The sequence below is a fragment of the Schistocerca nitens genome, chromosome 1 (assembly GCF_023898315.1).
Source record: "Schistocerca nitens isolate TAMUIC-IGC-003100 chromosome 1, iqSchNite1.1, whole genome shotgun sequence".
NCBI lineage: Eukaryota > Metazoa > Arthropoda > Insecta > Orthoptera > Acrididae > Schistocerca > Schistocerca nitens.
The window spans coordinates 562975044-562995986 of NC_064614.1; positions in this window are offsets into that span (position 1 = coordinate 562975044).

Consider the following 20943-nt stretch of genomic DNA (forward strand, 5'->3'; position numbering starts at 1 on the left):
TTCGTCATCATCATTCATTCCCATTACGCTCGGAGGAAGGCAATGGCAAACCACCTCCGCTAGGACCTTGCCTAGTACGGCGATGCGGGTTTCCTGCATCGTCCTCTACGTTGCTCGGAGTATAGGACCTTATCACACACATTGTAAAATATAGGTATGAAGCTGGTGCCCTTTTGCCTATGGTAGTAAAAATCTTTTTATGTTAAAATTTTCCACAAATAGTAAGTTTTATCGCAAATCGGTATGCAGCATGAGAGGTCGGTTAAAAAACCTTTGTAACGAAACTTTATTCATCCAATACGATTAAGGAAAAAAATGGTTCAAATGGCTCTGAGCACTATGGGACTTAACATCTGAGGTTATCAATCCCCTAGAACTTAGAACTACTTAAACCAAACTAACCTAAGGACATCACACACATCCATGCCCGAGGCAGGATTCGAACCTGCGACCGTAGCGGTTGCGCGGTTCCAGACTGAAGCGCCTAGAACCGCTCGGCCACACCAGCCGGCCTGTTGAGAAATAGGGATGTTGACCTCAGAAATAATTTGTATAATAATACATACACTTTTAACCTTCCTGCTGCACGGATGCAGCATAGCATGCCCCATTCTCTACCATACACAGCAGTTTTATTATGATATTGGAAAACTAGGAACTCTGTATTGGAATTCAGAATAACACAGGCACTGCAGTATCATATTTATCAGCCGACACCGGGCAAGCGACTTTCAAGTAAAATGTCTCCCCTGTACAGAAGTACACAAAATGGATGTACGAGTATGGATTGTTGACACACGACTGACATGGAAGTTAGGGTGTGGCCATGAGTCGTGCTTGGATAGCTAAATGGTAAGGTGACTGCTTGCGGTAAGTGGGAAATCCGGGTTCGCGTCCAGGTCCGATACAAATATTCATTGTTGTCATTGCATTAAATAGTTGATGGTTGTTCATATTCGCAACTGGTAATACATTTCATGTATTGGAAGACTTAACTGTGATAAAATCCCAGATGCGATACAGAAAAAAAGGAACTGGATACTGGTGACGGACGTCACATGAGGTTTCTGAATATAGTGATACGTTCATACATATTGCTATATCATTATCATGTATCTGGAGCGATAGGGTGACCATACGTCCGGATTAATCCGGACATGTCCTCCTTTTTACCTCTTTGTCCGCTGTCCGGGCGGATTTTTACAGTGTCCGGCTTTTTCGCAAAGTTAAATTTACAATTCGTCCCGCTCTATTGCTCTTTTCTTAAATACTTTAACTATTGGCACAGCCTTCGTGATAAACACTTGGTTAGTAGGTGGCACCAAGATCGTCGATATTATCGTTGATCGACCTATAAGTGAATGCAAATATCGATTATTTAAAAATTTCTTTTCGCTTCTTCTCTTTGTATTGGCCTGGCTTCCTGTAGTGCACGTGTGATTTGTGAGTGTCATTTTTAACCGAGCGAGTTACGTAAAATATTTGGCTATGCCTAAACGAAAGTGTACATTTTCTGATGTCCTTTCCTGCAAATATCCGGCTTTCAAGAAAGGGAGAAATGAATTTGAAGCGGAATGTAACATATGTGGAGCTGGAACGTACGTCTCAGTGACCAATAAAGGTAAGAAAGAACTCGGCAGTTTAACTGACATCGTTTTATTTCATTGTTTCATAGTCATTCAATTTATTTGTATTCGGAAGGCTAAAGTGCAGTTTACATGTCGTCAGCTGCTGCTTGAACTGTAGATGTTGGTTGCGGTGGTCTTACGGTTTTCGATTTGTAAGCAATTCCGTGTTGTTGACATAACAAAACAATTGACGCCACACTGTCACCACAATCAATGTTTTTAATTTTTTTTATATTGCTCAGTTACCCACCACCTGACCATCAGTAACAATTAAATACTAGTTTTACCGGTAATTCGCGGCAGTCACGTGACTTGTCCAAAGCTGACGGGTGGTATCCTCATCTGCAGTTGACCCGTTTGATGTGTCCTCGTTTTTTTCCTTTGTCTTCCTTTTTGAAGCTGTTTTCTCCTTTTTAAACAATTGCAGCATCTGGTCACCCTAGTGATAGTGGACTGCATTGGATTAAAGAAATTAAGTTTAAATAAAATTTGTAAGAGCGTGCATTGATGAGGTACATGGCCGGCTGCTCGCGGGTGCACAGAACTGCAATTTGATTCGCAGAAAACAAGATGAGGAACGGCCGGAACGCAAGCTGGAGCGGAACCGGAAGTAGCGTTGTGTGCCACGTGCAGGCGTGCCAACTTGCGCAGCCGGCCCCGGTAGCGCTCGCTGCGCGTCCTTGGCAGGCGTGAATGGCGGCTCCACTGACCCACTTAGTGGATTGACCCTCCCCTCTCTCTCCCCTGCGCCATGCCACTCTGCTGTTTGGTGGCGTTGTCACTGTACGAGTGGCGCAATGTTTACATGTCACCGTGATGAAGAAACGAGACCGCTGAAAAACTGTTGCTCCGTCGGCAGTTACATATTCCATTTCACTAAACTATCGTGCTTAATCAGCGATGCATGCAAGTCTGTATTTACTACTTGCCACTTATAAAGCTACGTTCGGTGCGAGGCTAAGAGACCCAAACAAAAATTCTTCGTCAGAAGACAGACGTAGGCTACTGCTGGTGGCTGGCATTACTGAAGTGGTTTATGCCAGTAACACCAAATGGGACAAACGATTTTGTAAATAATTGAAGGTCGACTCACACTGGACTTTACGCCATGGAACTGCAACATTTTATCAAATAATATCTGATTCACACAAGGCATTTCATCACTATTAGTATACGTTTGAAAGGGACTTCTCGCCTTACAAAGAGCTAGGAAATACTCGCAGGATTAAGAAAGTACTCATGACAAGCGGTCATTAAATGAAGGAAAAAAAGCAACTTTCATAATCGTCGTTCTTGGCTGAGTTTGCATTAGTATTTCCAAAGGCAGAGGCAAACTGGAATAGGACAAAACATCAGCTTGTTGTATGACGAAGAAGTTCTTTGAATATATATAGAGATGAATATAAAATGTTGAATTCTGATCACTTGTTCAGGCCGCTGATCCACTGTTGATGTCAATTTTTCCTTGAATACATAGAGTGCTGGTAGGTCCTCCATTGTCAATGTACTGCTAAATCTAATAAGGTCCTTCACTTATTATTATTTCTTTTTTTGATGCTATGGCTTATTTCGCGGAGATTAAGCAGGGCAAAGCATTAGCTTTTCGTATAGTGCTGAAGATATTTGAATACGTAGAGGCAAATATAAAATGTAGATGGTTCGTCACTCAGCTTGCCTTGTCCTTGGCTACTTGTTTTTTTTCTAATTTCGAAAAAACCGCAAAAACGAGATTTTCACTTTTTTTGTCTTTAACGGTTTCATCGTTGACGCCATTTATTTCCTTTTTAAGGACGGGCTCTTCCATTTCCCATGTATTCCAAAATCTGATAAGATCCTCTATATGATATTAGTTTCCTGATGCTATGACTTACCTCACGAGCCGCGTGTGGTAGCTGCGCGGTATTAGGCGCCTTGCCCACGGTTCACGCGGCTCCCCCCCCCCCCCCCCCCCCCCCGTCGGAGGCGTGGCTTGACTCCTCCCTCGAGTGTGGGTGTGTGTGTTGCCCTTAGCGTGTTAATTTAAGTTGGATGTAGTGTGGAAGCCTGGAGACCGATGACCTCAGCGGTTTGGTCCCAAAGGAACTTACCACAAAATACTTATCTCACTGGCAAACATTCAGAGAACAGATATAACCTCTTTAAGCAGACATAGCAATCAGTAATGAGAAGAAAGGGCAGGAAAAAATAATGAAAGCTCAACATCTACCAAAACAGGCACCTGAGAGTGAGTTAATATTAGTTTGGCGTGACGCCATACGTGGATGGGACTTGAAGGAGCGTGAGCGCCATATTTTTATGAAACATTTTTACAAATGTTTACTACCCTTTCTACTATGCAAATGTAAACTGGGAATCCGGTCCACTAAAGTTCTAGCACTCTGTCGAAATATTTGAACATCACAAAATCCACTTTGCTTTCCGTATTCAATTACCCTCCATGCACAGATCCTTTAACAGCTCTTCACTTTCGCCTCCTTTGTCATAGACACTGACCACTTCTGCAAATCCTGTACATTCCCCAAGCTCACCTCCAACAACTTCATGGTTTATCCTCTAATTTTCAATCCTGGAATGCTCTTGTGCGTTCACCAACACATACTGCCAAGCTATATCTACATCTCTCCACATCGCCTTCAAAAAAATGGTTCAAATGGCTCTGAGCACTATGGGACTTAACATCTGAGGTCATCAGTCCCCTATAACTTAGAACTACTTAAACCTAACTAACCTAAGGACATCACACACATCCACCCCCGAGGCAGTATTCGAACCTGCGACCGTAGCAGTCGCGCGGCTCCGGACTGAAGCGCCTAGAACCGCTCGGCCACTGCTGCCGGCCACATCCCCTCCCTGCGCTGTTTTAACACATTCCCTCTCCAATCCTGACATATTTTATTTTACTAGACACAGTCCACTTCCCATCATCCTGCATCCCTTTTTGTATCATCTCCTGCTCTTTCCTCCTCATGATCATGGCCTGGTCTTCATCCTGGTTACACCTCACTCGAAGCCCATGTTACTTCCCACACCCACCTTCCCATATCAAACTCATTCTCAAAGGTCAATCCTTTTGCTCAACTGATATTTCACACTTTACACAGGCAGAGCTACTCAACCTCTTCCCTCTCAAATTAGATCCTCCCTTCCCATTTTACACTGTTTCTGTCACAGAGCAGTGTTTAACACTTATTAGTATTTTAAAGAAGCATCTTTATTAAGTGATAATTTTTAAAGAGCATGTAAAATTTTATCTTTTTTAATAATTTAAAATTATTTGTATTAATATAAATGCTTCCGTCTTAAAAGAGGAATGCTCCACAGCTGCCAGCCCACCCTCACCTGTGAGAAGCGAAAGAAGAAAGAAAAATGAAATTATAAACTGTACTGGCTCTGAGCACTATGCGACTTAACTTCTGAGGTCATCAGTCGCCTAGAACTTAGAACTAATTAAACCTAACTATCCTAAGGACATCACACACATCCATGCCCGAGGCAGGATTCGAACCTGCGACCGTAGCGGACGCTCGGCTCCAGACTGTAGCGCCTAGAACCGCACGGCCACTCCGGCCGGCCATATAAACTGTACTACCCGAAAACAACGAGTAATGTGAGGAGTAATTGCTTTAAAGGCACAGATGTCTTCGCTAAACAGCTTTTGGTGTTCTAAAGCAAGGCACCAAAGCGTTATCTGACAAAATTCAAAAAATTGCACGTAAGACAATGACAATGCACTTTGCCAACGGCGCGTCTATCCGCCTTTAGGATGTTTCAACAGATTGACGAAGACTGCCTAAGGAGGAATATATACAGGGTGTCCATAAAGTCTGGCTACATAGGGAATTCTAATAAACAATAATAAAGCACATTTAACTCACTTTAATTTTAATAAATAATATTTTCATATGATCTCCGTGCTTTTAAATGTACAATTTGATGCGCTTTGCAGGAGTGAGGTGAACTCGATGGAATAGGTTTGAGCAGCCGTCGATTTTTGCTCATTGACTGGTAACGTGTTCTGTCAGGTGGTTTAAATTTGTAATCTTTATTGAGTAAACTTCCTTCAGCATACCCCAGAAAATGAAATCAAGGGGAGAAAGGTCTGGCGGACAAGAGGACCACTCCACATGACCTCTTCTCCCAATCCAGAGCCCAAAACTGGCATTCAATCAATCTCCAACAGCTGCAGCTGCAGCTGAAACCAGTCTGGAAGTCCCCCGCCCAAGCGCTCAAGTTGAGGCATCAATCTGTCTCTCAGTATGTTGAGATAAGTCTCACCCGTTACGTGATCAAAACAAATGGGTTGACGGTGAAGGTCTCGAAGATTAAATTCTCCCGCAATTTTTGCGATACGACCATCCTTCTCGTCCACTCAAGAGTACCAACGCCATTCTTTCTTCTTTAGACAGAGCCATCACACAATCTGAAAAAAAAATTATTAGAATTATTAGAATTTATTTTATTATTATTGATTTATTTATTAATATTTATAGAATATAGAATATTTATTACAATTTATTAGAATTTACTGTGTATCTCGACTTTGTACATCAACATAAACGAAGGTGCGGCTTTGCCTTTATCCTCTCCAGTGAGAGCAGTGGCTGCCCCCTACTGGCCATGATGTTACCTGCATCGGCCAATTCCAGCATTTCTCAAGCCGTTTCGCTCTGCAACCTGGAACAAGGAAAACAATTTGGTAGAGTATTGCAATGAAGCCAAACAAACAAAAGGGAACATCCAGAGATGAGGAAGAGAGAACAAAGTTGGTTTCAAGACATTTGTCATGAGACGACCAGGGACGACTCTAATTGAGAAGCCGCGCCAGTCGTAAAATTCTAGTGCTTAAATACAAGGCATTTCACTTAATACCCAGGAAAAATCCTCAAGTTTAAAATGTTTGCGCTGACCCAGGGAGTTAATCAACAGCCAAACAAGCTTTTAAGACTTGAGCTGATTTTATTGTGCACAATGAAATGAGTAACGCGAAGCATTTATGGCGCTCGCTATGGATCCTAAAGTGGAGAATTACATAGTACTGAATTTGGAATTAATGGAAGGTGATAACAGAAACAAGTTTTAAATGATTGAATTAATTTATTCAATTGAAAGCACACGTTAAACGCAACTGATTATGAAAGAACTACAACTGATTTTACAAAATGTGCCCTGGGTGAATTATACTAAGTAAACCTGCTGGTTTTCAGCGTTACTTGAAGGTACTCGTAAATGAGAACGGGCCCTTTGGATATAACTGACGTTCTGAAATTGCTGATGAGCATATATTCCAACGAATACAGTAACTGTTGGCCTGATCGTGTGAAACCCAGCGCGAGACTCAGAGGGCCATACACACGGGTACCCAGGTAGATGCCGTGTTTCTTCACTTCCGCAACGCGTTTAATACAGTTCCGCACAGTCGTTTAATGAACAAAGTAAGAGTATGGACTATCAGACCAATTGTGTGATTGGATTGAAGAGTTCCTAGATAAGAGAACGCAGCATGTCATTCTCAATGGAGAGAAGTCTTCAGAACTAAGAGTGATTTCAGGTGTGTCGCAGGGCAATGTCGTACGACCGTTGCTATTCACGACATATATAAATGACATTGTGGATAACATTGGAAGTTCACTGAGGCTTTTTGCGGATGATGCTGTAGTATACCGAGAGGTTGTAACAATGGAAAATTGTACTGAAATGCAGAAGGATCTGCAACGAATTGACGCTTGCTGCAGGGAATGGCAATTGAATCTTGATGCAGACAAGTGTAATGTGCTGCGAATACATAGAAAGAACGATCCAAATGGTTCAAATGGCTCTGAGCACTATGGGACTCAACTGCTGTGGTCATAAGTCCCCTAGAACTTAGAACTACTTAAACCTAACTAACCTAAGGACAGCACACAACACCCAGCCATCACGAGGCAGAGAAAATCCCTGACCCCGCCGGGAATCGAACCCGGGAACCCGGGCGTGGGAAGCGAGAACGCTACCGCACGACCACGAGATGCGGGCTAAAAGAACGATCCTTTATCATTTAGCTACAATGTAGCAGGTCAGCAACTGGAAGCAGTTAATTCCATAAATTATCTGGGAGTAGGCATTAGGAGTGATTTAAAATGGAATGACCATATAAAATTAATCGTCTGTAAAGCAGATGCCAGACTGAGATTGATTGGAAGAATCCTAAGGAAATACAGCCCGAAAACAAAGGAAGTAGGTTACAGTACACTCGTTCGCCCACTGCTTGAGTACTGCTCACCGCTGTGGGATCCGTATCAGATAGGGTTGATAGAAGAGGTAGAGAAGATACAATGGAGAGCAGCGCGCTTCGTTACAGGATCATTTAGTAATCGCGAAAGTGTTACGGAGTTGATAGATAAACTCCAGTGGAAGACTCTACAAGAGAGACGCTCAGTAGCTCGGTACGGGCTTTTGTTGAAGTTTCGAGAACATACCTTCACCGAGGAGTCAAGCAGTATATTGCTCCCTCCTACGTATATCTGGCGAAGAGACCATGAGGATAAAATCAGAGAGATTAGAGCCCACATTGAGGCATACCGACCATCTTTCTTTCCACGAACAATACGAGACTGGAGTAGAAGGGAGAACCGACAGACGTACTCAAGGTACCCTCCGCCACACACCGTCAGGTGGCTTCGTAGTATGGATGTAGATGTAGATAGGTATATCGAGGTATACATGCATATACTGAAGTAATGCTTACTTCAGACAGAAACCACAATTATCTGAGCAAATGCAGACCAAGAGTTGTCCTATCATGCCGGTGCTGCTAATAATGCTGCATGAGATGTGCAGAAAGATGCTATCGTCCTGCGTCTCTGCGGTGAAGGGCGATGGTCGTGATCCTGCCAGCTCTGGACCCTGATCAGCTGCTAAGACGTGCAGTAGATCCGTGCCTCCCGTCTCTCGTCGAACTCTTCGGCCCACAGTCGTCTCCGTCCCACAACCAACTCCCCATCTCCTGGGTCAATCGTACAGCCCGTTCTTTTCCTCCCGCCAAAGAGGACATGAATAAGAGCACTCAGCTGGCCATTGGGATGATTCCCTCTTGCATTAAAGTCCTACCAAGAAAAAGTGTCGTGTTAAAACACAAACGACTTTCTGATTCGCTCTTTTTTTCTCAAAAAGCTACTGCTTCTGCACTATTTTTCTGACGTCATAAACGTTTTTAATAATTACCTGTTTTTGCGACCAGCAACTAGGCTTCGCATCAAAGGTCCTATGAAAGCAAAGAACTAGGCCCGAGGCTAGTTCTTATTTTTTGCTAGCCTCGTTTCTTTAGGAAAGAGTAAGATTGCTATCTGCTGAAGGCACTCTTTAGAATACGGTACAACGCTGGCCTCCCACTGATAAAGTTGCTTCCCTGGCCTCTGCTCGTCTGCAGGTCTGGAGGCAGCTAAACTCACAATACCTCCAACCCCCTGTGGCTCACCCCGTGAGGCGACTTTCACAGAGACAACACCTGAGGCTGCCTGCCTTTGCGGATACCAGAAGTGCTTTTCTCATTACGTCGGACACTGCCGTGTCTGTCTTAGCTCCAACGTTCTGCTCTGTTCCTACGCGCTCTCAAAAGTAAAAAGAAAAGAAGACTCACACCATGTTAAATGTGTTTAAGATTTGAAGTTGGTTAGAAGTCAGTATGTAGTCACTGCTTCCAGTTCTCTTTTATAAACATTATTATCGTACTCCGCCTCCTCATTATTCTCTAAGTAGTGTGTTATTCTCATGTTAACGGGACATGCCTAGTGGCTTGCTCCTTTTTCACCTTCAGCTCGAATATAACCAAATCGGACAGAAAACTCGTCAACCCAGTGGACATCGTGCTAATACTGAGTCTGTCTAGCCTTCTAAATGGCATCGGTTCAGCGATGAATACAGTCAACAGGTTTCTTCAGGCGAACCACATTAACCTCAAGCTACTCAGTGATGATTAGATCTGTGTAGCTATCAAACTGCGAGGATGTTGATCGCTACATTTCACCGATTTTAAATCTGGTGATTTAGCGGACCAGTCAAGGCGCGATAGGATGCCTGAGGGTTTGCCAAACCAGGAACGTATGTACGCAACCCTGTGAACAATGGCTGTTGTCATCTTAGGAGAAGGAAACGTCTACCGTGTAATCCTCATGAAGATAAAGAAAAGAGTGCTACACTTGGTCACTCAGAGTACTGAAATAAACATCCTGGTCCACTTTCATGGTAACGTGAATGAGTGGGCACACGTCATGGTACGAAAAACAACTGCAAAAAATATCACTGACTCCTGTCAGAGCTACACCTTTCATGGACTGTAGGTCAGACGCCTTACTGGGCCATCACTGCCCTGAGTTGTTTGAAAAGAGCCAAAATCACAACTCTTTTGATCACACTATAGGTCTCCAGCTAGCCACTGTCCAATTTCTGTTTTGTTTGGTCCACCGATAACTTGCAGCTTTGTTTCCCCACTGTGAGTAATAGGCTTTTGCAAGCTATCCAACTTCGCTTTGCAATGTTAGCTGGGATATTGGTTGGTATGGATCTGCATTCGTTGACGACAGCAGTTTCTGTTGGGATTGAAAACATTTTCCACTGGCAAGACGTGACATTCGTCTGCATTGAAGGATCAGACGTCCACGTGATGCCACTTGTACATTGTCTACTGAGCTGCAAAACAAGCAGGTTGTGAAAAATATTTTGTCTCTGAAACTTACAGGTGCGGCACAAAAATATGGGAAAACCCCGAGAAATGCAGGCTTGATCACTCCAGCATCTGGCCAAGCCTGCAGGTTGCACTGTTGTATTCGAGCACGAACGGCACCTGTGCAGTGTCCTCGATATGTTGCCAGTGTCAGTCGTGATCAGAACATCGTTCTATGTAGTTGCTATGTAAATTAGAACATGGGCTAATTCTTGGTGCTTGTATGGTCGTTGCTTCCATGACCAAAGTTGCCACAGTGTTTCGTGTTTTAAGAGACACTGTATCAAAGATTTATACCTCATAAGGCGAAGGTGGAAAAATATCATCCCCTGTGTCACAACGCGACGAAAATGTGAGTTGAGTGGTAGTGACAGACGATCGCTGAAGAGGATTGTGACGGAAAATAAGATGACGACGCTTGCAAAAGTCATTGCAGAAATGAATTTGGTACTCGCGAACCCTGGTAACAGCAAAACAAAACGAAGGGGACTTTATAAGCTGGAAATCGTTGGGCGAGCTGGAAATCCAAAATTACACAACAATAATACAAATGCTCCTAACCGGAGAAAGTTTGAAACATCCCCTTACAAAAATTTATGAATGACACTGCTGGAAAACCTCTACGTTATTTGATTTTCAAACAGCTAAACAAAACTGAACGTACTCAGACATTTCTCTCTTTACTTATTCTGATCGACACTAAACTGACACATAATATTTTTTTTACCGCAACGCAATCTGACTTTCAATAATCCCTACAAAAGAATGGCCATGACTAACAATAACCTATATCTTAAATGACTCACTTACCTCACAAAAATCTTCGTTACTCAAACTACTGCAATACAGCGAGCGTCAATACTGCCAGCTAAATAAAAGATTCTAACTACTGAAGGCACTAACTACTGATAGGCTTAATTAGCAAATGAAAGATTTTGATGGAGAACAAACAATGTATTTACCTTAATAGTCTTCAAAAGTCATAATATATATATCAGTTCATGACATCCAGTCTTACAAATTTCCTTTTTCTGACGAACACACGTCCAGATCGTCCGCTCTCAAAACTCTGCCATCTCTCTCCCCACATCCACCACTGCTGGCGACTCACCTCCAACTACACAACGTTACGTGCTGTTTGCATCCAACTGCCCAACACTACAATAGAGAATATTCCAACAATGCCAACCGGCCACAGACTGCACACAGCACAGTCAGTGATTTTCATACATAGCTGTACGTGGCGTTACCAACATAAAAACCTAAACAGCCTACTTACAAGTTGTACCAAAACCATCAACCTGGACTATGGAGCAATGAAAGAAAGCCATTTGGTGGGATGTCTTATTTTACAGTGTTTCCAACTTCTGATCTAGTTTAGGTCCCACAAGTGAAATAAGTGAAATATGGTGGGGTTACGGTGACGATCCGCTAAGCCGTATCGGGGTACTTCAAGGGCCCCAAGGCTGCTCTACGAGATCGAATTATTGCCAAATATTATCTGCCCATTTTGGCTGATCAAGTCTATCCCATTGTACAATGTCATTTCTTCGATGGTTTAGCTGCGTTCCAAGACAAAAGGGTCGCTGTTCAAACAGTTCGCATCAATCAGGATTTGTTTTATGAGCAATAGAATGAATCGACACATATCTCTTGGCTACCAGTGTTACCAGATATCAATATTATTGAGCCTTTGTGGTCAATTTTGGAGAGAAGTGTGCTTTATCGCTATACACCTCCATCATCGTTAACTGGACTTGCCGCATTTTTGCAGGTGGAATAGTATAAGATTCCCTTAAAAACTATGCAGGACCTCTATTTATCCGTTCCGAGACGATTGGAAGCAGTTCTGAATGTCAATTTCTTACACCATATTAGGCATGTTAATATGTTATGATTTTGATGTTACCATATTTTTGTCTACCTTCTGTACATTGGTGCAGTAAAATCATCCCTGATTCTGGATCCCTCATAACGTTTCATAATTTCTTTTTCTATACGTCTCGACACCCCCCAATGACGAATCTGGTGCTCTCTCATTATAATTTCGGGAGACACAAATATTTTCTGTCTTATTGGAGGATCTTCGGATGCTGCCGATTTCACTTCCAAATCAAACCTCTTAAGAGATTCCAACAGCCCCTCGACTTTACAGACAGTCCTACTGCGGACTGGATAATTCCCACCATTTCTCCAAACGGCGTGAATAAGTGAAAACAAAATTTTCTGAGGCTACCAGCCGCATTGAGTTTATAAAAGCCCACAATCTTTCGGCCGATTGCTCCTCGTCCATTGTCAAGTGCTGACGCATTCGTAAGTACTGGGCTGGGCGGATTTCGGGACAGTCTTTACTGTTGCCAGGGTTCTGTGACATCAACGATGATGTCACGGTACAGCGCAAATGATTTCTGTCCCACTCCTCCTCCATGCTTCTGACGTTACATGACAGTTGCCCTGTGTATAAAACGTCGGGAAATTCAAATTAGTCTAGTTGTGAAACTGGGCTTCCCTCATTTGTGGTAAGTGTAAATTAGTGCGAAAATTAAAAACTTCCGAGATTAGCGCTTGTCCTACTGATGCGAAATTAACATCCAAGATGGTGGCACTAAGCCGCGTGCGCTAATTATAGAATCTAACGGGCGATCCAAGATAGCAGACCTGAAGATAGCGGGACAACCTGTAGGATTGCCAGGTAGCTTTTAGTAAGTATAGAAACCATTACGGTGGACGTGAGGATACTGGTGCAGCCTACATGGTTGCCAGGCGAGAGCCCAGTTGTCCTAAGTTAAAATGATCTCATGTTAAACAGTCACATTGTGTATGAAGTAGGACAGGAATAATTTACGCCTTTATATAATCAAAAATGGGATGAACCATGGTGGTCCTCTCCACCACCACACTCACAGATGGTCCTCTACGCCCCCACATGGGTCTGCATACCACTCGGACTGTGTCCGAAAGCAAAGGAAGCAGTTGCCGCAGGACCCCTTTCTTGTTGCAGGTGCTGTGCCACCACCTGAAGAGGCTACGGCCTAGCTGGTGCCTGTCACCTGCCACTGTCTGAGCGGTGCATACTGCGAGATTCCAGTCGTAGTCCTCTGTGATTGCAACATATTTGTGATGCTAGGGATTTCCCTATGTGATCAAACACTTTTGTCCGGTCTGCTTTCCCCTATGTCATTTCCGTGCAGCCCAAAGCCCATGCAGATGTGCCTAAACCTTTGGCACATTCATAGGCTACGTGGTTATCGCAGTGTTCCCCCGATGTCACATTTGCCTGACCTGCAGTCATATTCTAGGTTTCCCCCCAGCTCTCAGAGGTATCACAGCAGCCGTCATGATTGAAGTGCTAAGTTCACAATCCATAGGGTCTAATTATAAGATGCTGCGCACCACAGTTGTTTGTTAAATAGTTATAGTGTGCTTCATAGGATAGCGATGTTTAACAGTTGCGTAGACGTTTGATTTGTTTAAACAGTCGCGAACTGACGCGAAGCAGAGCTCGTCAGCGTTTCCAGAGCCTAGGGACTGAGCAGTGATGACTCCTCTGTCCAGGGAAGCCGACGCCACCACACTGCGCGGCCACTTTGCTGAGCGCATTCACCGCGGCCGACTGCCTTAACTAGACCCCATACAAATGTGACTCCACTCCCGGCAAGATCCATTGACACGACACGCGCTGCCATAACTACAGTGCTGTATCTGTAGACTGGCTTAACTTCCGAAACCTCGTAGTTGTCTCCCATTGTGACGCAGAAGTTTGAAATTTGACTCAAAGTCGCTATCGACCTTCCTCTGCAATGATGCAAAAGTGTGACGCCCTGCAACGTCGCCGTTGGGCTTCAAACAACAAGGCGTCGACAAACTAAAAAAGGCCAGAACTCTGAACTTCAGTTGGGTTAGTGATATCACATGGACACCAAATTTCGCCCAGTTCCACCGTGGACGGTCATATCTTACGAAGGTCGTAACACCATCTCTTGTCCGTTATTACTTTTCTCTAAAACTGTGCGCTAACATACGAGTATTTCAGAGGATGCTATGCAAATTCGCTTGATCAAATATTCTCTCAGTTACACTGCTCTGTAAATGGAGATATCGGTCTACATCGCCAGTGGCTGTTTTCGTTTCACTGTTTTTCTGCCCTTCTCTGTGTGATACTGTCCAGGCTTCCAGAAGTTGACAGCGAAGCAGGATAGTGAAAAGTAAGGCCTTCTTTAAGACAACACTCCACGGTTGAAAACTTGTTCAGGTCTAAAGTGGGTTTCAGGAGGCGGCCATTTGCTGGGCACCTCCAACCCCCGCGCGACGGGCGATACCATAGTCATTTTTTTTTCTAGACACAGCATTGTGGATGGAGGCCCTTCGTGGGAAACACCATTGAATCCGCAGCCACCCCAACTAACGTCTTGCTAAAAAATTTCAGAATACAGAATTCCTCTTGGATTACCCTCCCTTCCTCAAGATTTCCTGGACTTCTGACTTGGGGCGTAGGTGCCGAGTTTGCCATTCGTCTGTTTCAGAAACATGTCATCGAGTGGTAAAAGTCCCCCGCTCCGTTAGCCTGCTTCTGATCGATTGTCTTCAGAACAGTGAGAGAGAAAAGAGTATGATATTGCTATCTTCTGCGCTCGTTGGTCGGTGAGTTCCCGCTCTGGAGGAAAGACCACCAAGCTACAAGCTACAGAGCGTTCACATGAATACCCATCGATGTTAGATTCGATTCTTGTTAAACTTTTGAAGACTGCACTTCACTTAAGACTTCTGCAGAGCAAAGACTCAGGTTTTTGCACAATTTAGGGAATTAGGACAGGACGGAGACCTCTTAAGATGCGACTGACGAGACGAGTCTTGCTGCCATTGGAAGGATGTATGTGTTTGAGCACTAACTGTAAAGAGAGGGCTGAAACCATATTACCCAGTCGCTGCAGACACCGGCTGCATGATTCACGCTTTTCGTGTTGCGACGTCATCGCACATGTAGATGCGGTTCAGATGCGAAGTTAATTCGCTCTCTTCCGCAGCGAAGTACGCAGTTTTTAAGTCACGCATCCAACTTGTTGCTCTCAGTGTTCATCTTGGCAATGTTATGCATGTATAAAAGGTCATCTTCCATAACAGAATCGAACAGCCTATGGATTTTTTTTAAGGTTTCATCATTCAGGAGAAAACGAGTGCTTAAGCAAAAATTGATTTTCATGGAATTCAGAAACTGCACCATGTGTGACTCATTAGTATAATGAGAGAAGCGCCCAAACAAGATACGATTTGCAAACATTTAAGGTCTTCTCTCCGTAGCTACGCTTGTGTCTTTCATCTTCTTTTCTCTTTGTTCCTTAGGAATGATTATTTCATGTTATTGTTGTTATTCTCCCTTCATACTCCCAGCAGAGCTTCCTCTATTTTACTTATTCTGTTATGCAAAATAATTTTTTCAGGTAAGTAGTAGAATAGTGATTCTTCGTTGTTCTTCATTTCTTACAACGTCTGCATGGCTACAAAAGCTTTCTTTCTTTTGCAGAGTGATTTTAAGTTAACACAGTCGTATTTCAGCTAAATCCCGAAAAAATATTTTTTTTCACAATGAGGAAATTATTTGATTAGAATGGTAAAAAGCCAAAAATTATTTTTGTAGCCTTCACGCACACGCACACACACACACACACACACACACACACACACACACACACACACACACACACACACAAATCCGGACTAATCCGGACCTGAAGAGTTTCTTTTAAACTTCTGACAATGGTGACGTCATATCGTTTTTGCTTTTTGTATAATCTTACATTAAAATTTTGTGACTATTATTAATAAATTTAAATTCTTGCAATGAAATTGAGAATTTACCTAATATTTCCACCCTAAAGTGATAGTACAGACATCGCAATATTTTTCCCATCACAGCAACCAGACAACGTTCAGATACTTTTTCGAAACGGCTCTAAGCACTATGGGACTTAACATCTGTCATCAGTCCCCTAGAATTAGAACTACTTAAACATAACCTAAGGACATCACACACATCCATGCTCGAGGCGGGATTCGAACCTGCGACTGTTGCAGCAGCGCGGTTCCGGTGTGAAGCGCCTAGAGCCGCTCTGCCACAGCGGCTGGAAGATCCTTTTTAATAGTGCGCACACTTTGCAACTGCAACAACAGAAGCTGCAATAGAAAGTTGATAGATAAGCTATTATGTATAGAACACATCCGACACAGAAAACTCACAGAAAGTGGCCACTCTGTTTAGAAGCAATTTGAGATGTCTTTGGTCTCAAACAGCGAGCTACATGTGATCCCTCAGGTTTTCTTGGCGTGGTTGGTTAATGATGTCCTTTATAGTATTTAGCAAAGCTATTGTTTCACATATATGCACGATATTTCAACGACCGATTCAACCATTATCTTCAGGTTCTGTTAGCTGTGTTAGGTGCCAAGGCGCGCTCATGCCATATCGCGTAAATTTTTTCTTTTCTTATTTTTTTTTTTCGCTGCACGTCCTGTACCAGTTGCGTCCCAGTATGTTTCCGGCCTAAAGTGGACTCTGCGCGGTGCGCGGGTGATTCACGCGCCTACCGCGATCAGTCGTGTACCGAGTTACTTTTGACAGATGTGAAAATTACCGAACTATCAGTTTAATAAGTCACAGCTGCAAAATACTAACGCGAATTCTTTACAGACGAATGGAAAAACTGGTAGAAGCGGACCTCGGGGAAGATCAGTTTGGATTCCGTAGGAATGTTGGAACACGTGAGGCAATACTAACCTTACGACTTATCTTAGAAGAAAGATTAAGAAAAGGCAAACCTACGTTTCTAGCATTTGTAGACTTAGAGAAAGCTTTTGACAACGTTAACTGGAATACTCTCTTTCAAATTCTGAAGGTGGCAGGGGTAAAATACAAGGAGCGAAAGGCTATTTACAATTTGTACAGAAACTAGATGGCAGTTATAAGAGTCGAGGGGCATGAAAGGGAAGCAGTGGTTGGGAAAGGAGTGAGACAGGGTTGTAGCCTCTCCCCGATGTTATTCAATCTGTATATTGATCAAGCAGTAAAGGAAACAAAAGAAAAATTCGGAGTAGGTATTAAAATTCATGGAGAAGAAGTAAAAACTTTGAGGTTTGCCGATGACATTGTAATTCTGTCAGAGACAGCAAAGGACTTGGAAGAGCAGTTGAACGGAATGGACAGTGTCTTGAAAGGAGGATATAAGATGAACATCAACAGAAGCAAAACGAGGATAATGGAATGTAGTCAAATTAAATCGGGTGATGCTGAGGGGATTAGATTAGGAAATGAGACACTTAAAGTAGTAAAGGAGTTTTGCTATTTAGGGAGTAAAATAACTGATGATGGTCGCAGTAGAGAGGATATAAAATGTAGACTGGCAATGGGAAGGAAATCGTTTCTGAAGAAGAGAAATTTGTTAACATCGAGTATAGATTTAAGTGTCAGGAAGTCGTTTCTGAAAGTAGTTGTATGGAGTGTAGCCATGTATGGAAGTGAAACATGGACGATAACTAGTTTGGACAAGAAGAGAATAGAAGCTTTCGAATTGTGGTGCTACTGAAGAATGCTGAAGATAAGGTGGGTAGATCACGTAACTAATGAGGAGGTACTGAATAGGATTGGGGAGAAGAGAAGTTTGTGGCACAACTTGACTAGGAGAAGGGATCGGTTGGTAGGACATGTTTTGAGGCATCAAGGGATCACAAATTTAGCATTGGAGGGCAGCGTGGAGGGTAAAAATCGTAGAGGGAGACCAAGAGATGAATACACTAAGCAGATTCAGAAGGATGTAGGTTGCAGTAGGTACTGGGAGATGAAGAAGCTTGCACAGGATAGAGTAGTATGGAGAGCTGCATCAAACCAGTCTCAGGACTGAGGACCACAACAACAACATTGGCAGTGCCAGACAGTTGCCGTGTAGGTGACTGTGGCTTTCAAACAGTATAAACGGTAGCTTTTTTTCACTTCACTTGTGAAAGCATGCAGCAGTGCTGTCGGCTGTCACGGATCTTCTTGCGCTGTATGCATTATAGTGACGGCCGTGCGCAACTAAGTGATACATGAGGCTTTTACCATTCCACAAAGCGCAACGAATGCTGCAAGTTAACAGAAAGTTCGTGGAAGAATCCGGAACGCAAAATGCAACGCTGCTGATTCCCCAGCCATATTGTGTATGTTGGCCAATGCGAAAACCGGCTCCCCAACTCACATGCTCGACTGTCAGACGCTTTGTTTATTGTGTCCAGGCAAATCTACAGCATAGGACCTGCCAGTACACCACAACGCGCAGCGCGCTAGCTTCGCGACATGGGAATGAGTAAGAAGCCGAACTAAATCTGCGTGGCGAACTGACCGTCATTTTGGTAACGCCACCTAGCCTGAGTGTGGCTTCCACAAGATTTTCCTTATTTGGCAATCACTGGATTGGAACCCAATCTCCGCCACAGAAAATATGGCATACAAGCATACAAAATACGTAATGGTGTACTTTCGGGCGTACTGCCGTCCACTTCGTGCATAATATTTCGACGCACGTCCCAGCTGTCTTCTTCTGGTTCAGCGCACTGTGACTTTAAGCGTACTCACTGGTTGAAGTCCAAACATACTACACTGCCCACAAACTGAATTCTAATAACCGTATAATTTACTTCCTAATTTCCAGTCCTGTTAAGCTGTCGCGCCTCTACCGGCACATTCCGCCAACCCTAACGCATTCACACTCCACATCAACTAAACTTCTACCGATTCTCTCCTTGGGACCGCGAAATCCACTCCGATATTACCCATCCTACCAAATGCAACCTTTCCCCACCCCACGTCATGGCTATCTCCTCCCACTTCATCTGTCCAAATCCCTATCTTCCTCAAAGTACAGCCGTATATACACCCCAGTCTCCTGCTCCATTTCTGTCTTCTCACGTTCCACGCCAACACTTACTCTCTGCTCGTACTCCCATTTTACAAAAATGTATGTATATATGTGTGCATGTCAGTACGTTTATTCCACATCTCCTTCTAGATCACTGGAATTATTTCAATCAAACTTGGTACTCTTATTACTTACTGGTAGTGTCAGAAAACAATTTCTGTGGGGCCTACATATCATAGGGCAAGAGATTTGAAATCTAAACAATAAGATACGTGAAAAAATGCCGCATAATACATGAAGTTTTAATACATTTATTCTTTACTATTAAGGCACTCCTACAGTCGAGACAGCTTAAAAATCCCTGACACCTGACAGCGGTTGAGACAGCTTTCAGTTGTGAAGAGCTAACGGCTGTAGACGTAAAGAATAGGCGTCTATAGAACTAGGACGAGGCGTTTCCAAAATCGCGTTGTAGCTCATAGACACGAAACTAGAAATATTGTTTATAATCAAGTTCTACGTTAAATAAATATTACAGAGAATTTGTATTTTGCATACTATGTTTCTTTATCTGGGTACTGTACTTATAAATTTTTTTCATTATGAATATTGCTTTGCACGACATTTTCATAATTTCAAAGGTGTTTTCACAAACACATGGAAACGAAATTTTTTCGATGTTTTACTACCAACGCAGTTCACTTTTTGTTTTCGCTTCTAATAGAAAATTGGCAAATACATTGTCGGGTGTGTCAACTAGTACCTAATTCTTCCGTCTCTTAAATACGTGTATTTTCTCTCCAGTGTACGTCCTTCAGTTTTTAGTGAAAATACACTGTTTCTTTTTATGATCGTCAACTGCCTGCGTCTTATAAATATATTTTTCTCATTTGTATTTTACCTGTTTGTTTCTCACTGAAAACGAAGAAAAACATCTGTTTAATTTTATTTAACTGCCGCACCCCCCCTGCCCCCAAATATTCGTTTTTTTATAAATTTTAAAAAATGCTTGAAAATTCCATCTTTTCAGCGTACTGTTTTCGCATTTATGCATATTTCAAACCGTTTGGCTGAAGAATGGCCTATTTGTACCGCTAACAGTCCAGCCCTCGCCAATATGGGACGTATGGGATGAAATAACCACGAAGAAAAAGAAAACTGCAAGCTTAATGCCCAATAACAATTCTGCAATCAGCAGCTGTAAACAGCGTCACCTCGGCCATGTTTATCACTTGCTGGAACTACTAAAAGGTTACGGAGTCGTTAAACGGCAGTAATAAAGCCGGACGGCTACGGTGGCGGGCGGCAGTAACAGCAGAGTGCCGGCTACACCCCGGCAGTCGCACGTGCAGAGGCCGCGGTGCCTGGCGCCACCTGTGCCGACTGTGACGTCACTGCCAGGTCTGCGCCATCGACCGCGGCCGCAGTCTGGGTCAGTGGGGCAGCGGCGCCCACACGTGGCCCGTGCAGACACGTGGCGCGGAACTGAGCCGAGGGGCGGCCTTCCGAATCCGCACACACTTCTCACAGTCAATTGGAAAGCCTTCCTGACGTGTACTGCCGGTGGAAATGAGTATCAGTTACATTAGCCTACTTCGTATCTCATCCCTGTATAGCGAACGGAAAAAAATACTGGTACACCCTTCTGGACGTCTGCTTAATTCTCTGTCGACATCAGGGTAGTCGCTTAAGTAATACACGACGTCTCCAAAAGATTATCCGGTTTCAAAAG